This window comes from Canis aureus, chromosome X (genome assembly GCF_053574225.1).
Source record: "Canis aureus isolate CA01 chromosome X, VMU_Caureus_v.1.0, whole genome shotgun sequence".
NCBI lineage: Eukaryota > Metazoa > Chordata > Mammalia > Carnivora > Canidae > Canis > Canis aureus.
The window spans coordinates 61,722,496-61,740,406 of NC_135649.1; positions in this window are offsets into that span (position 1 = coordinate 61,722,496).

The following is a 17,911-nucleotide window of genomic DNA, read 5'->3' on the forward strand; positions in this document are numbered from 1 at the left end:
ACCCCCCGCCCTCCTCCCCTTCTACCACCCCTAGTTCGGTTCCCAGAGTTAGCAGTCTTTACGTTCTGTCTCCCTTTCTGATATTTCCCACCCATTTCTTCTCCCTTCCCTTATTTTCCCTTTCACTATTATTTATATTCCCCAAATGAATGAGAACATATAATGTTTGTCCTTCTCCGACTGACTTACTTCACTCAGCATAATACCCTCCAGTTCCACCCACGTTGAAGCAAATGGTGGGTATTTGTCATTTCTAATAGCTGAGTAATATTCCATTGTATACATAAACCAATTGTAGAAAAATTATTTCACCATTCTAATTGATCACCTACTATAACTCCAGGGTTTCACAATCTCATAAAACACATCTAAGTAAATAACAGGATAGTGATAAATGCAGTAAGAGACAAAAGCATAGACGCTATAGGAAGAAATTCAGTAAGATAAGGTAAACCTAGAAAGATTATGCTAATTCAAAAGACAATTTACTGAGCAACTATCATGTGCCAGATACGATGCATATTGTAAAAGAGACAGAGATGCATTAATACAAGAACACTACACTTAAGAAGTTCATAACTTTGTAGGAATGACTGACAAGAAAAAATATGGAACTGACTGAGGAGTACCATAGAAGCTGCATATAAAACAGTATGGGAGCACATTAAAGGGAAATACTAAGTCTTGGATGAAAAGAGAAAGGCTTGGGAAGCCCCAGTGGCGCAGCGGTTTGGCGCCGCCTGCAGCCTAGGGGGGGATCCTGGAGACCTTGGATCCAGTCCCACGCAGACTCCCTTCATGGAGCCTGCTTCTCCCTCTGCCTGTGTCTCTGCCTCTCTCTCTCTCTCTCTCTCTCTCTCTCTGTCTCTATGAATAGATAAATAAAAAATCTTAAAAAAATGAGAAAGGCTTGCTGAAAAGTGAGCTTTTTTCTTTTAAAATGTTATTTATTTATATTGTTTGGGATATGTAGTATACTCAAATGGTTCAAATAAAGCAGTGAATTAAGGTTTATATTGAAGAGTTCCATTAACATCCCCTTCCATCTGCACCACTCTTTCCTACGCCCTACAAATAACTTCTCTTGTTAGTTCTTGTGGATAATTTCCAGTGTTTCTCTATGTAAATATGTAGAAATGAAGACACGCATTATTATCACTTACATCCTTTATTTATTTAAAAGCTATACTCTTCCTTTTCTTACTTTTTCCACTTTACTATATATCCTGGAAATCTTCCCAAATCAGCATATAGAGAGAGGTTCCTCATTGGTTTTTAAGCAGAAGTAAAGTACTCCATTCTGTGGGTGTACCATAATTTACTTAAACAGTTTCTTAGTGATGGACATTTCAGTTATTTCCAATCTTTTATTACTACACACAGCACATCAATAATTAGCTTTGTATGCATGTGCAGGTATATCTGTAGATATAAGTTCTCATTAGGATTGCTAAATCAAAGGATAAATTCATTTGTATTTTTGATAAACATTACCAAATTATCCCCTATAAACATTGTTCTACCAAAATACATGAGAATGTTGGGACACCAGGGTAGCTCAGTGGTTGAGTGACTACCTTCAGCTCAGGACATGATCCTGGGGTTCTGGGATGGAGTCCCACATCAGGCACTCTGCAGGGAGCCTGCTTCTCCCTCTCCCTGTGTCTCTACCTCTCTCTGTATTTCCCATTAATAAATAAAATTAAATATATATAAATAAATAAAATTTTATATACAAATATATTCATATATATATGAGTTCATATATATATGAATGTTTATTTCCCAAAGCTGATTGGTGAAAATTCTTTCTTGTTGTAGCTGATTGCATATTTCCCTTATGATTAGCTCTTGTCTGTGATATGAACTGCAAATATTTTCCAGCTTTTCAGTATTCATTTTTAAATTTTTATTATTTTTTTTAGTCATGCAGAAGTAATTTTTTTCTTTTAAGTAGTCGACATTGTTAATCTTATCTTTTTTGGATTCTAGATTTTTTACCATAGTTTAAAAGGCCTTTCTTATCCCTTGGTTTTTTTAAAAAAATTCACCCATGCTTTCTTCTCCTACTCTTGTAGGTTTCTTTTCTTTTTTTTTAACATTTGGAGTTTATTCTGGGTGTGCAGTGTATGTTATGTTCTGATAATCTCTTTGCACTTATTTATTTCTTTGTTTTGTTGGAATACTTTAAGGCAAATTACAGACATGTCTGCTCACTCCTGAAATAATTCAGTATGCATATCAAACTGATAGGACTTATTTTTCCATAAAACTACCATGCCATTATCATATCTATCCAAATTAATAGTTATTCCTTAGTATCTAGGCTATATTAAAATTTCCCTGATTACTTCAAAGATGTATCTTTACAACCATTTATTTTTTTTCTTTCATCAGTATCCAAATAAGGACCATATATCACATTTGGTTGTATGTCTCAAGTTTGTTTCATTCTACATCCTTCTGCTTTTTCCTATATTATGTATATACATTTAAGGAGCAGAAAGAGAAGAGCCAGAAGAGTGCAATATCACTCTTTAAAAATCGCTTTAGACACTTCTCAAATACTTTTGAGAAAGAAATAGAATTTAAACAAATAACGGCTTTGTCCAGCATATTTAATTTTATCAAGACTTGTGATTCATAAAAAGTAACTTGTTTTTGATAAATTGTTTTTGCATTATCTAGAATTCTTCAAAAAGTTCCTTGTGAATATACTTATCAATTCTAATTTTATATACTTATTGTTTTATTTGTAATATTTTCTGATGGGAGGAGAAAATAATTTCACTAATGTATCATAATTTGTGTACAGTATGTACAATGACCCTGAAACAGTGTGGCAGAAGTGTGGTGAACAATTTTGCTCAAGTTACTTGGACATAAAGTGCAAAGAGAGAGGAAAATGTCAAATCATTCGGGACTCTTTAGGGGCACTAAGGATCTTGGATTTTCTCTTGAGAACAATGGGAAGTCATTGAAAAATTTTAATTTTTCACTTGTATACTTTCAACTCAGGAAAATTCTTAATATTTCTATGTTTATTAGCAAGCTCACATTAAAAATATAGAAGAAAATAACTAGTTCACATGAAATACATATAAGAAAATGTAAACTGATTGTCATACACCAATATGTGAGTAAAAACTCAGTAAATTATGTTGTCAAGTCTAGAAACATGCCATTGCATTTCTGTTTACATTTCCACCAATTCCTGACATATAAGAACTCAGGATTCAAGTGTCAGTATTTGAAAAGAAAATAAATGGTATTTGTAGCAATAGAAAATTTGTACATTCATTTCAGAAATTACTTCCTTGCCATTTATTTTCCTTCCCGCTTACTTAAGGCATGTTTTCTTTTTTCTGTGATGAAAGCTGCAATTTCACCATTGATTGGTCCACTTATAAAATCTCATTTTCTCATAAGCAGATCTCCAAAATGCATATTATCAATCATTTAATATTTACCATATGAGAATGAAGTTACTTGTAATACATAGATTGATTGGTAAAAGCAGATTCCCCTTAGTCATAAAAACAATTGTACTATTGTTGTAATAGTGCTATATATTTCTCCATGTTCATTTCAGTCTCTTAAAATCAACGTTGGAAAATAGCATTTTGTAGCAGAGAATACATCAGGATTGAAGTCAATCAGAAAAATGTCACAATCCCAATTTCACCACATATTTGTAATATATCTTGGCCAAGTCACAGTCACTCTAAGTCTTAGTCATTTTTTATATACATAATAGAAATAATAACATCCAACAGGCAGAGTTACTATGAGAATTGAGTGAGTTTATGTAAAGCATCTGGCACACAGTAAATGCAAAATATGATTATGATGCTTTATTTTGATAGTTAACATAATCTTAATGGTAGATTTAGGGGATTTGAGATATATTATTTCTCAGTATGATATATATGTAAATATAATATGTAATATGTATATGTATAATAACTACTATGTAATATTATAGATGTAATATGCATATATATACATATATAATATGTACGCACTGTGTAATGTGTATACATTTCATATATGTATATTACATATGTAATATGCATGTGTATATACATACATATGTATGTATGCATATACATAATATATGTATATTACATGTCATGTAATGTATGTATATATATTATGTGCATACGTACAATATGTATATATTATGCAATAGACATGCATAATATGCAATATGTAATATTATAGGTACATATATATAGTTAGCTGGTAATCTCTCATTTACAAGTGATACATTTCATCACTGATATTTCTCATTGGTAGTCATTGACAGTGTTTGAAGCATTATTGATTTTACTCTTGATGCTTCTAGTGCATCCACTTATAATTTTATAAATTAGGCCATTTGCATTGCTAGACAAAGTGATCTTGCCTTATTTTGCTTTCCTTTCTTAATATATCCCATTCCTTTTCTGTTATACATGTATTTTTTTACTAGAAAAGTAATATAGCCATAAGTGACTTTCATTTCCCAGACCCCATCATCATGGATGTAAAATAGTTATTCTAGCAATCATCCAATAATATTACTATGATTCTGGATTCACTTGCTTTACAAAAATCTAGTACCTGCTCTCACCTCACTTTACTCATAACCCCAGTACATCACAAATAGGTTTGGGAATCCTTAGTGGATTCTCTCACATGCCATAAGAACCAGTCTTCTTGGTTGCTACTTGGTGCCTGCCATTTTCTTTCTCTCCTTACTAGAGTAAGGAAGCTGTGGAATCCATGGCCTCTTAAGGCACCATTCATTACTGATGGCCTTTGAAGATTCTTGCTGCTACTGGCACTTGAACATTTTTACACTAAGTTTACTAATATCTATTGCTTTTGCCTAAGAGGGATATCTGAATTAAGGGTGGCATCTCCCATCTGAGGTTGTTGACGTTAGTGCTCCAGACACTTCAATGTAAGGATTAAATATTTGATGTGTTATGGAAATACAAACACTGAGGCAAAACAGCTGTGTAATTAGGTGAAACAGCTCATTGCAGTTTTCACTTTGGGTTTTCTTATAGGACTGAAATGTGTGAGTCCCTGTGAGTGTGCTGGATTAGTGACTAATCCAACTGAAATATATACACCTGTGCTGTAATTTAAAACACTCTAATGGAGCTGACTCCTTGTCTTTGAATTTATCTTTAGTTCTGTAACTTTTTCTTCACTGAGGAGGAGGTAATTTTCAAGAGATTCTATGGCCCTTCAGGTAGCTAGGCTCTTGGCACTGCTCTGCCACCAGTTCTCCAAGTATACAGACATGTCAAAAATCCAAGTAGAACAAAGCTTGTGGGCATACTGAGCCCCTCTACGACCTGTTTTCCTGGTAAAACAAAAACAAAACCAAAACAAAACAAAACAGCAAAACAAAACAAAAAAAAAAAAACACGTAGTATGTGCTGCAGTCTGTGTCTTCATTCAAGAATCAGTCTTCACTGGGGGTTATTCTGTATGTTAGTAAATTGAACACCAATAAAAAATTAAAAAAAAAGAATCAGTCTTGCAAGAATGGAAAAATAAGGAATCCTTTAGCCATTCTAAGATGGGTTCACAGGCCCAGATTCTTACATACCAACAACCCTGGACTGTTTGTGACATAGAACAACAAAGGTGATAGAATAATGTTGGGTTACAATCCAAATTTCAAATTACCTCTGTGGTGAATTAGAACTATTTTTCAATAAAAGCATTTGCCTTTCTGTCTCTGATCCCTTTTACCCTAGAAAAGTAGGTCTCCAGATTCTTTGTGTCTTTCGGAGCTTTCTGAGGCTTCTCTGGAAGAGCTACATGTTCAAAAAGCACTGTTATAAAGCCTATGGGTATGGGCAAGCAGAAGCCCTAGCTCACAATGACAACAACCCTAATCTCATTCTCTGACTCACCATATACTCTAACATCTCTTTTCTCATGGAAATCAGACACAGCCAACTGTAAAATTCCTACACAAAGGACAGATGCTTTATTTTTGTACCTAATTTCTCAAGCTCTGGACTCATAGATGTAGGAAAAGTGTCATTCCCCAATTCTTCTGTGAGCAATAGATCATGTTGTTAGATACCACTGTATTAGATCCATTTTCTGTCAGCTTTAGTCACATTAGGCCAGGCATATGGAATTTCAATTCTCAACTCCCACTCCAAAGTAAGGGGATCTGCAGACAGTCAGGATTTCTGCTAAATTTACAAAAATTGAGGGTGAAGAAAAATAATATTTTTTTGGAAAGTGTTATTTTTTAGAGTATTTATTGCCAAGTGCTAGCACTGCATGTGTTAGCTCTTAATCTGTGTGCTCTGCTGCCACTCCCTGTCTCCTGGCATGTTTGGCAAAGTCTAATATAAATATTTTATGTTGTGAATCTCCTGAGAGTCACGATGGGGTCATTCTAAATTTTTTTGTGCCTATCACCTGGACTCTTTTACATAATAGCTTATATACAAAGAAGCATTTCTTCCATAAAATCGATGCAACTGTGATTTAGAGTCCTTTAATTTTGGTTATGATGAGTGAAAAAATTGGTTTCCAAGAGGCTGCTCCCATGAGTTCTGCTCTCTGGGTTTATTTTTTTAATTCTATATTTAAATTCAATTTATTTAACATATAGTGTATTATTAGTTTCAGGGGTAGAATTTAGTATTTCATCAGTTGCATATAACACCCAGTACTCATTCCATCAAGTACCCTCCTTAATGTCCATCACCCAATTACCCTATACCCTCATCCACCTACAGCAACCTTAAGTTTGTTTCCTAAAGTTGAACACCTCTTATGGTTTGCTTTCCTCTCTATTATTATTTTTCCTTCCCTTCCCTTACATACACCTGTTTTGTTTCTTAAACTGTACACATGAGTGAAATCATATGGTATTTGTCCTTCTCTGAATGACTTATTTTGCTTAGCATAAAACCCTCTACTTCCACCCAAACTGTTCCAAATAGCAATATTTCATTCTCTTTGATGGCCAAGTAATAATCCATTGTATAAGTATACTATAGCATCTTTATCCATTCATCACTTGATGGATATCTGGGCTCTGTCCATATTTTTGTTATCATAGACATTGCTGCTACAAACGTTGGGGTGCATGTACCACTTTGAATCACTGTGTATGCATCCTTTGCATAAATATTCAGTAGTGCAATTGCTGGGTGGTAGGGTAGATCTATTTTTAACTTCTTGAGGAACTCTCATATTGTTTTCAATAGTGCCTGCACCACTTTGCATTCCTACCAACAGTGTAAGAGGGTTCAACTTTCTCCACATCCTCATCAAAATCTGTTGTTTCCTGAGTTGTTAATTTTAGCCATTCTAGCAGATAAGAGGCATTATCTCCTTGTGATTTTGATGTACATTTCCCTGATGCCAAGTGATGTTGAACATTTTTTCATGTGTCTGTTGGCCATTTGTATAACCTTTTTGGAGAAATGTCTGTCTGTTCATGTCTTCTGCCCATTTCTTGATTGGATTATTTGGATGTTGGATGTTGAGTTTGATAAGTTCTTTATAGAACTTGGATAATAACCCTTTATCTTATAAGACACTGGCAAATATCTTCTCCTATTCTATGAGTTGCCTTTAAGTTTTGTTGACTGTTTTCTTTGTTCTGAAGAAGCTTTTTATCTTGGTAAAGTTCCAATGGTTCATTTTTGCTTTTGTTTCCCTTGTCTCTGGCGATGTGTCTAGTAAGACGTTGCTAGAGCCGAGGTTAAAGAGGATGCTGCCTCTGTTCTCCTCTGGGATTTTGATGGATTCCTGTCTCCCATTTAGGTCTTTCATCTATTTTGAGTCTATTTTTGTGTATAGTGTGAGGAAATGGTCTAGTTTCATTCTTCTGCATGTCACTGTCCAATTTTCCCAAATCCATTTGTTGAAGAGACTGTTTTTAATTGGTTATTTATTAGTTGACCACAGAGTTGAGGTTCAATTTCTGGGTTCTGTATTATGTTCTATTGATAGATTGTCTGTTTTTGTTCCAGTGCCATACTGTCTTGATGATTACAGCTTTTTTTTTTTGATTACAGCTTTTTGATAGAGCTTCAAGTCCAGAATTGTGATGCCACCAGTATCAACACCTCTTTCAACATTCCTTTGGCTATTCAGGATCATTTCTGATTCCATACAAATTTGAAGATTATTTGTTCCAGCTCTGTGACATAGTTGATGGTGTTTTGATAGGGACTGAATTGATGTATATATTTTTCTAGGTAGCATAGAAATTTTCACAATGTTTGTTCTTCCAATCCATAAGCATCATGTTTTTCTGTTTCTCTGCGTTTTCCTCAATTTCATTCATAAGTGTTCTATAGTTTTCTGAGTACAGAGCTTTTGCCTCTTTGCTTAGGTTTATTTCTAAATATCTTATGCTTTTTGTTGCAATTGTAAACTGGGAATGACTCCTTATTTTTTCTTTCTTCTGTGTCATTGTTAATGTATAGAAATACAACTGATTTCTGTCCACTTATTTTATATCTTGTCACTTTGCTGAGCTCCTTTATGAATACTAGCAATTTTAAGGTTTTGGGCTTTCCACATAGATTACCATGTCACCTGCTAAGAGGGAAAGTTTGACTTCTTTGCCAATTTGAATGCCTTTATTACTTTTTGTTGTCTGATTGCTGAGACTAGGACTTCTAGTACTATGTTGAACAACAGTGGTGATAGAGGGCATCCATGTTGTGTTCCTGACCTTAGAAGAAAAGCTCTCAGTTTTTCCCCATTGAGAATCCTATTTACTGTAGGCTTTTAACATATGGCTTTTATGATATTGAAGTATGCTCCCTTTATACCTCCACTGGAAGCGTTTTAACCAAGAAAGAATACTGTACTTTGTCAAATGCTATTTCTGCATCTATTGAGAGGATCATATGTTTATTGTCCTTGCTTTTATTAATATACTGTATCACATTGATTGATTTGCAGATGTTGAACCACCCATGCAGACAAAGAATAGATCCTACTTAGTCTTTGTGAAAAATCCTTTCAATGTACTGTTGGGTCCTCTTGCCTAGTATTTTGGTGAGTATTTTAGCTTCCATGTTCATAAGAATTATTGGTCTATAATTCTCACTTTTGGTGGGATCTTTGTCTGGTTTTGTGGTCAGGGTAATGCTGACCTCATAGAAAGACTTTGGAAATTTTCCTTCCGTTTCTATTTTTTGAAACATATAAGCTCATTCTAAAATATTTTGTATGATTTGCTTGTGAAGCCATATGGTCCTGGACTTTTCTTTGTTGGGATTTTTTTGATTACTGATAGAATTTCCTTGATAGTGCTTGGTCTATTTAAATTGTCTATTTATTCCTATTACAGTTTTGGTAGTGTATATGTTTTCAGGAACTTATAGCAGCACTATCCAATATAGCTAAAGCATAGAAAAAGCCCACATGTCCATCAACTGATGAATGATTAAAGATGTAGTATACATAGACAATAGACAAAGGAATATTAGCCATAAAAATAATGAAATCTTACCATTTTCAATGATCTGGTTGGAACTAGAGTGTATCATGCTATGTGGAATAAGTCAATCAGAGAAAGAAAATGCCATGTGATTTCATTCATATGTGGATTTTAAGAAGCAAAAAAGATGGACATAGGGAAAGGAAGGAAAAATGAAATAAAGACAGGGAGGAAGGAAAACCATAAAAGACTCTTAAATATAAGGAACAAACAGGGTGCTGAAGCAGAGGTGGGTGGGGAGATGGGGTAATTTGGTGATGGGCATTAAAGAACACACTTGATGTAATGAGCACTGTGTTATATGCAAATGATGAATCACTTAATTACATAATTCTACTCTGAAACTAGTACTAAAGCACATGTGAACCAACTTGAATTTAAATACAATTTTGAAAGAAAAGACTATATTCTACTTTTTTTTCGGATGTAATATACTGAATATATCTGTTCAATCCATCTGGTCCAATGTGTCATTCAAAGCCACACTTTTCTTGTCTATTATCTGTTTGGATGATCTGTCCATCTATTTAAAAGGAGTGTAAACTTCCTCTACTATTATGGTGTTACTATTGATCAGTTCCTTTATGTTTGCTATTAACCATTTAATATCTTTGGGTGGTCCCATGTTGATTGCATAAATATTTACGATAGTTATATCTTCTTTTCAGATTATCCCATTTATATAGTGCCTTTCTTTGTTTATTGTTGAAGTCATTGTTTTAAAGACCATTTTGGGGGCAATTGGGTGGCTCTGCGGGTCATGCATCTGGCTCTCGTCTCAGGTCATGACCTCAGAGTTGTGAGATGAGCCACACGTTAAACTTCATGTGGGGTGAAGTGCCCACTTGGTATTCTCTCTCTCTCTCTCCCCCAATCCTCTGCTCCCCCTTTCTTTTTTCAAAAATAATAAATAAACAAGTCTATTTTGTCTGGGAAAAAAGTCTTATATTTTTTATATAACTATTGATACTGAAGCATTCTTTAACATAGATTTTTATGATAAGTACTTCTGCATCCCCTCCCTTTCCATCTGCAGGTGACTTTTGGTCTGAAATGCACCTATTACAGGCTGCATACATATTGGTTTTCTTTTTTAACCAATCTGACACCCTATGGCATCTGGTTGGAACATTAGTTCATTTACATTCAAAGTAATTATTGAGAGAGATGCATTTGTTGCCTTTTTGTTACTTGTTTTGTAGATTTTTCTGATGTTTTTCCCTCTTTCATGGTTTCTTTATTTCATTGGAGTTCAATTTGCCAACATTTAGAATAACACCCAGTGCTCATCCCATCAAGCGCCACACTCACTGCCGGTACCCAGTCACCCCCACCCTCCGCCACCCTCCCTTTCCACCACCCTTTGTTCTTTTCACAGAGTTAGGAATCTCTCATGTTCTGTCTCCCTTTCTGATATTTCCAACTCATTTTCTATCCTTTCCCCTTTATTCCCTTTCACTATTTTTTATATTCCCCAAATTAATGAGACCATATAATGTTTGTCCTTCTCCGATTGACTTATTTCACTCAGCATAATAACCTCCAGTTCCATCCACGTCAAAGCAAATGGTGTGTATTTGTCGTTTCTAATGGCTGAGTAATATTCCATTGTATACATATACCACATCTTCTTTATCCATTCACCTTTTGATGGACAATGAGGCTCCTTCCACAGTTTGGCTATTGTGGAAATTGCTGCTATAAACATTGGGGTGCAGGTGTCCCAAAGTTTCACTGCATCTGTATCCTTGGAGTAAATCCCCAACAGTGCAATTGCTGGGTCGGAGGGCAGATATATTTTTAACTCTTTGAGGAACCTCCACACAATTTTCCAGAGTGGCTGTACCAGTTACATTCCCACCAGCACTGCAAGAGGGTTCCCCTTTCTCCACATCATATCCAACATTTGTTGCTTCCTGTCTTAACTTTCACCATTCTCACTGGTGTGATGTATCTCCTTGTGGTTTTGATTTGTATTTCCCTGATGGCCAGTGATGCAGAGCATTTTCTCATGTGCATGTTGGCCATGTCTATGTCTTCCTCTGTGAGATTTCTGTTCATGTCTTTGGCCCATATCATGATTGGATTGTTTGTTTCTTTGCTGTTCAATACGTTCTTTATAGATCTTGGATACTAGTCCTTCATCTGATAGGCCATTTGCAAATATCTTCTCCCGTTCTGCAGGTTGGCTTTTAGTTTTGTTGACTTTTCTTTTGCTATGCAGAAGCTTCTTATCCTGATGAAAGCCCAATAATTCATTTTTGCTTTTGTTTCTCTTGCCTTCATGGATGTCTCTTGCAAGAAGTTGCTGTGGCCAAGTTCAAAAAGGGTGTTGCCTAAATAATAATAATAATGATAATAATAATTAATAATTAATAATAATAATAATAATAATAAAAGGGTGTTGCCTGTGTTCTCCTCTAGGATTTTGATGGAATCTTGTCTCACATTTAGATCTTTCATCCATTTTGAGTTTATCTTTGTGTATGGTGCAAGTGAGTGGTCTAGTTTCATTCTTCTGCATGTGGATGTCCAATTTTCTCAGTACCATTTATTGAAAAGACTGTCTTTTTTTCAGTGGATAGACTTTCCTGCTTTGTCGATTATTAGTTGAGCAGATAGTTGAGGGTCCACTTCTGTATTCTCTATTCTGTTCCATTGATCTCTGTGTCTGTTTTTGTGCCAGTACCACACTGTCTTGATGACCACAGCTTTGTAGTACAACCTGAAATCTGGCATTGTGATGCCCCCAACTATGGTTTTCTTTTTTAATATTCCCCTGGCTATTCGGGGTCTTTTCTAATTCCACACAACCTAAAGATGATTTGTTCCAACTCTCTGAAGAAAGTCCAAGGTATTTTGATAGGGATTGCATTAAATGTGTAAATTGCCCTCGGTAGCATTGACATTTTCACAATATTAATTCTGCCAATTCATGAGCATGGAATAGTTTTCCATTCCTTTGTGTCTTCCTCAATTTCTTTCAGAAGTGTTCTGTAGTTTTTAAGGTATAGGTCCTTTACCTCTTTGGTTAGGTTTATTCCTAGGTATCTTATGTTTTTGGGTGCAATTGTAAATGGGATTGACTCCTTCATTTCTGTTTTTTCAGTCTCATTGTTAGTGTCTAGAAATGCCACTGATGTCTGGGCATTGATTTTGTATCCTGCCACACTGCAGAATTGCTGTATGAGTTCTAGCAATCTTGGGGTGGAGGCTTTTGGGTTTTCTATGTAGAGTATCATGTCATCTGCGAAGAAGGAGAGTTTTGACTTCTTCTTTGACAATTTGAATGCCTTTTATTTCTTTTTGTTGTCTAATTCTGAAGGTAGGACTTCCAGTACTATGTTGAATAGCGGTGGTGAGAGTGGACATCCCTGTCTTGTTCCCGATCTTAGGGGAAAGGCTCCTGGTGTTTCTCCATTGAGAATGACATTTTCTGTGGGCTTGTTGTAGATGGCTTTTAAGATGCTGAGGAATGTTCCCTCTATCTCTACACTCTGAAGAGTTTTGATCAGGAATGGATGCTGTATTTTGTCAAATGCTTTCTCTGCATCTATTGAGAGGATCATATGGTTCTTGTTTTTTCTCTTGCTGATATGATGAATCACATTGATTGCTTTATGAGTGTTCAACCAGCCTTGCATCTCGGGGATAAATCTCACTTGGTCATGGTGAATAATCTTCTTCATGTATTGTTGCATCCTATTGGCTAGTATCTTGTTGAGAATATTTGCATCCATATTCATCAGGGATATTGGTCTATAATTCGCCTTTTTGGTGGGGTCTTTGTCTGGTTTGGAATTAAGGTGATGCTGGCCTCATAGAACGAGTTTGGAAGTATTTTTATCTCCTATTATTTAGTTTTTATTGGTGTTCCATTTGCCAACATATAGAATAACACCAAGTGCTCACCCCATCAAGTGCCCCCCTCAGTACCCGCCACCCAGTCAACCCCACTGCCCACCCTCTTCCTCTTCCACCACCCCTAGTTCATTTCCCAGAGTTAGGAGTCTTCCATGTTCTGTCTCCCTTTCTGATATTTCCTACCCATTTCTTCTCCCTTCTCCTCTATTCCCCTTCACTATTATTTACATTCCCCAAATGAATGAGACCATATAATGTTTGGAAGTCCTCCATCTCTTTCTATCTTTCTGAACAGCTTTAGTAGAATAGGTATGGTTTCTTCTTTAAAAGTTTGATAGAATTCCCCTGGGAATCCATCTGGCCCTGGACTTTTGTGTCTTGGGAGGTTTTTGATGACTGCTTCAATTTCCTCCCTGGTTATTGGCCTGTTCACGTTTTCTATTTCTTCCAGTTCCAGTTTTGGTAGTTTGTGGCTTTCCAGAAATGCATCCATTTTTTTCTACATTGCCTAATTTATTGGCATATAGCAGTTCATAATACGCTTTTAAAATCTTTTGTATTTCCTTAGTGTTGGTAGTGTTCTCTCCTTTCTCATTCATGATTTTGTTAATTTGAGTCTTCTCTCTCTTCTTTTTAATAAGGCTGGCTAATGGTTTATCTATCTTATTAATTCTTTCAAAGAACCAACTCCTGGATTTGTTGATATGTTCCACAGTTCTTCTTGTCTCTATTTCTTTGAGTTATAATCAAATCTTTATTAACTCTCTTCTTCTCCTGGGTGTAGGATCTATTTGCTATTTTTTCTCCAGCTCCTATAGGTGCACAGTTAGCTTTTGTATTTGAGTTCTTTCCAGTTTTTTGATGGATGCTTGTATTGTAATGTATTTCCCCCTCAGGACTGCTTTTGCTGTATCCCAAAGATTTTGAACGGTTGTATCTTCATTCTCATTAGTTTCCATTAATCTTTTTAATTCTTCTCTAATGTCCTAGTTGACCCTTTCATCTTTTAGCAGAATGGTCCTTAAACTCCACGTTTTTGAAATCCTTCCAAAGTTCTTTTTGTGATTTAGTTCTAATTTCAAAGCACTATGGCCTGAAAATATGCAGGGGACGATCCCAATCTTTTGGTATCGTTTCAGACCTGATTTGTGACCCAGTATGTGGTCTATTCTGGAGAAAGTTCCATGTGCCCTTGAGAAGAATGTGTATTCAGTTGCATTCGGATGTAAAGTTCTATAGATATCTGTGAAATCCATCTGGTCCAGTGTATCATTTAAAGCTTTTGTTTCTTTGGAGATGTTGTGCTCAGAAGATCTGTCGATTGTAGAAAGTGGTACATTCAAGTCACCAAGTATAAATGTATTACTATCTAAGTATGTCTTACCTTTGGTTATTAGTTGATTGATATACTTGTCAGCTCCCCCATTCGGGGCATAAATATTGATGATTGTTAGGTCCTCTTTTGGATAGATCCTTTAAGTATGATATAGTGTCCCTCTTCATCTCTTACTACAGTCTTTAGGATAAACTTTAATTTATCTGATACAAGGATGGCTATCCCTGCTTTTTTTTTTTTTTTTTTGAGGACCATTTGAATGGTAAATAGTGCTCCAACCTTTTATTTTCAGGCTGTAGGTTTACTTATATCTAAAATGAGTCTCTTCAGAACATGAGACTCGTAACTCTGGGAAACAAACTAGGGGGGGTGTAAGGGGAGGTGGATGGGGGGTGAGGGTGACTGGGTGATGGGCACTGAGGGGGGCAATTGATGGGATGAGCACTGGGTGTTTTTCTATATGCTAGCAAATTGAACACAAATAAAAATAAATTCATATATAAAAAATAAAATAAAATGAGTCTCTTGTAGACAGCCAATAGATGGGTCTTGCTTTTTTTTATCCAGTCTGAAACCCTGTGCCTTTTGATGGGGTCGTTAAGCCCAATCACGTTCAGAGTTACTATTGAAAGATATAAGTTTAGTGTCATCATGATACCTTTTCAGTCCCTGTTTTGGTGGATTGATCCCTTGGACTTCCTCTTTCTATTACACAGTCCCCCTTAGTATTTCTTGCAGAGCCGGCTTGGTGGTCACATATTCTTTTAGTTTCTGCCTATCTTGGAAGCTCTTTATCTCTCCTTCTATTCTGAATGAGAACCTTGCTGGATAAAGTATTCTTGGCTGCATGTTCTTCTCATTTAGGGCCCTGAATATATCCTGCTAGCCCTTTCTGGCCTGCCAGGTGTCTGTCAAGAGTTCTGCTGTTATCCTAATGCTTCTCCCCATGAAGGCAATGGATTTATTCTCTCTTGCTGCTTTAAGAATGTTCTCTTTATCTTTGGAATTTATAAGTTTCACTATTATATGTCAAGGTGTTGAGCGGTTTTTATTGATTTTAGGGGGGACCTCTCTATTTCCTGGATCTGGATGCCTGTTTCCCTTCCCAGATTAGGAAAGTTCTCAGCTATGATTTGTTCAAATACATATTCTGGACCTCTGTCCCTTTCGGCGCCCTTGGAAACCCCAGTTAAATGTAGATTCTTCCTTCTGAGGCTGTCATTTATTGCCCTTAACCTATCCTCATGATCTTTTAATTGTTTTTCTCAGATTCCCTCCTTGCCGTCAACTTGTCTTCTAGGTCTCTCACTCCTTCTACCACGTTAACCCTTGTTGTTAGGACCTCTAATTTGGATTGCATCTCATTTCATTGGTTTTTAATTTCTGCCTGATTAGATCTAAATTCTGCAGTCATGAAGTCTCTTGAATCCTCTATGCTTTTTTTGTAGAGCGACCAGTAGCTTTATTATTGTGCTTCTGAATTGGCTTTCTGACTCAGAATTGTAATCCAATTTTTTAACTCTGTGGGAGAGAGGACTGTTTCTGATTCTTTCTTTTGAGGTGAGTTTTTCCTTCTAGTCATTTTGCTCAGTGCAGAGTGGCCAAAACAAGCTGTACTGGGAAAAAGGGAGAAGAGAAAAAAGAAAAAGAAGATGAAAGAAAGAAAAAAGGGGGGGAAGCAAACAGAAAACAAAAAACAAGGGGGAGTATCCTCTGATTCTATATACTGTAAATCCCTCGACTTCCCCTGGAACTTTCCAGAGCTGTTTGGTCACTAACTTGCTTTCCCCCTGTCCTTTTAGGTGGTCTTCTGGGGGAGGGGCCTGCTGTGCTGATTCTCGGGTTTGTGCACATGGGGGAGCTGCTCAGCCCCCGGCCTGGTGCAGGGCTCCGTGGGAGTTGTTTATCCTTTTTATACTGTGAGGCCACTGTGAGGTTCTTTGAGGGTTGTTTATCCTGTGAGGCCCCAGGAGGAACAACAGCAGTGGCAGCGGCCAGCTCTCCAGCCCTGGAGTCAGCTCCTGTAGTAACAACCACAGCTCCCAGACCACAGGGGCCTGGATGCTCCGGGGGCAGGGGCCTCCGATCTGCACGGCTAGGTGCCGCCCAGCGGCAGGAGAGTCCTTGCTGTTCTGTGTCTACCCAGCCTCTGCCTGTCCTGGGGGGAGCGCTGGATCTTGGGCTGTGTCCCCCAGTGCCCCGGGCTCCAGGGCCTGTGCCACTGGAATCATGCTCCCAGGCGGCGCAGCTCCCTCTGCCCGAAGTCGTCGCTGGAGCTGCTCCCGGGCTGGTGGGGCTCTCGCTGTAGCCCTTTATGGAGCTTGGCCATGGCGTGTGGTGCGCTCTTCCCTGGGACACAGTTCCTCTGTTAGTGCTGCTGGGAGCCTGAGCGCATCCCTGCTCCTCCTGGGATCCTGCTCCAACTCCCTGGGAGCGCCTTTCCATCTGGGATGATTGGTGAAGCTCCTGCTTCTCCAGGACTGGGCTTTCCTGTCCTGTGGGCACTCGCCGCAGGGGCTTAGCCCGGCTCCTCACAGGGGCCCCTCCCCCTGGATGCTTTTTTATTTCTTTATTATTTTTCCCCCATCTTACTACCTTGATAGAAGGGCAAACTGTTCTCACTGTAGCATTCCAGCTGTTCTGTCTTTAAATCTCAGACCGAATTCGTATGTTTTCAGGATTATTTGAAAGTTATCTAGGTAATTGGTGGGGACAGTTGACTTGGGGACCCTTCTCTTCCGCCTTCTTCCCCCCTCCCTCTTTCATGGTTTCTTGATTTTTATTTTTTAGTGATATACTTGAAGACTTCTTATCTCTTGCATCTCTATTCCTTTTTTATTTGTGGTTACTGTTTGGCTTATATATAATGTTCTTTTGTATACATCATTCTACATTAAGCTGATGGTCATCTAATTTTGAACTTATTCTTTTCTATCTTTCTTCTACATTTCAAATACTTGGTATCATCCTGTTATTTTATAAATCCCTTGAAAGATTTTTACAGAAATGCTTATATTTTTTTATTTTTAAAAATATTTTATTTATTTATTCATGCAAGACACAGACTGAGAGAGAGAGGCAGAAGGAGAAGCAGGTTCCATGCAGGGAGCCCGATGTGGAACTTGATCCCAGGACTCCAGGATCACACCCTGGACCAAAGGCAGGCACTAAACCGCTAAGCCACCCAGGGATCCCCGAGAAATGCTTATATTTTAATG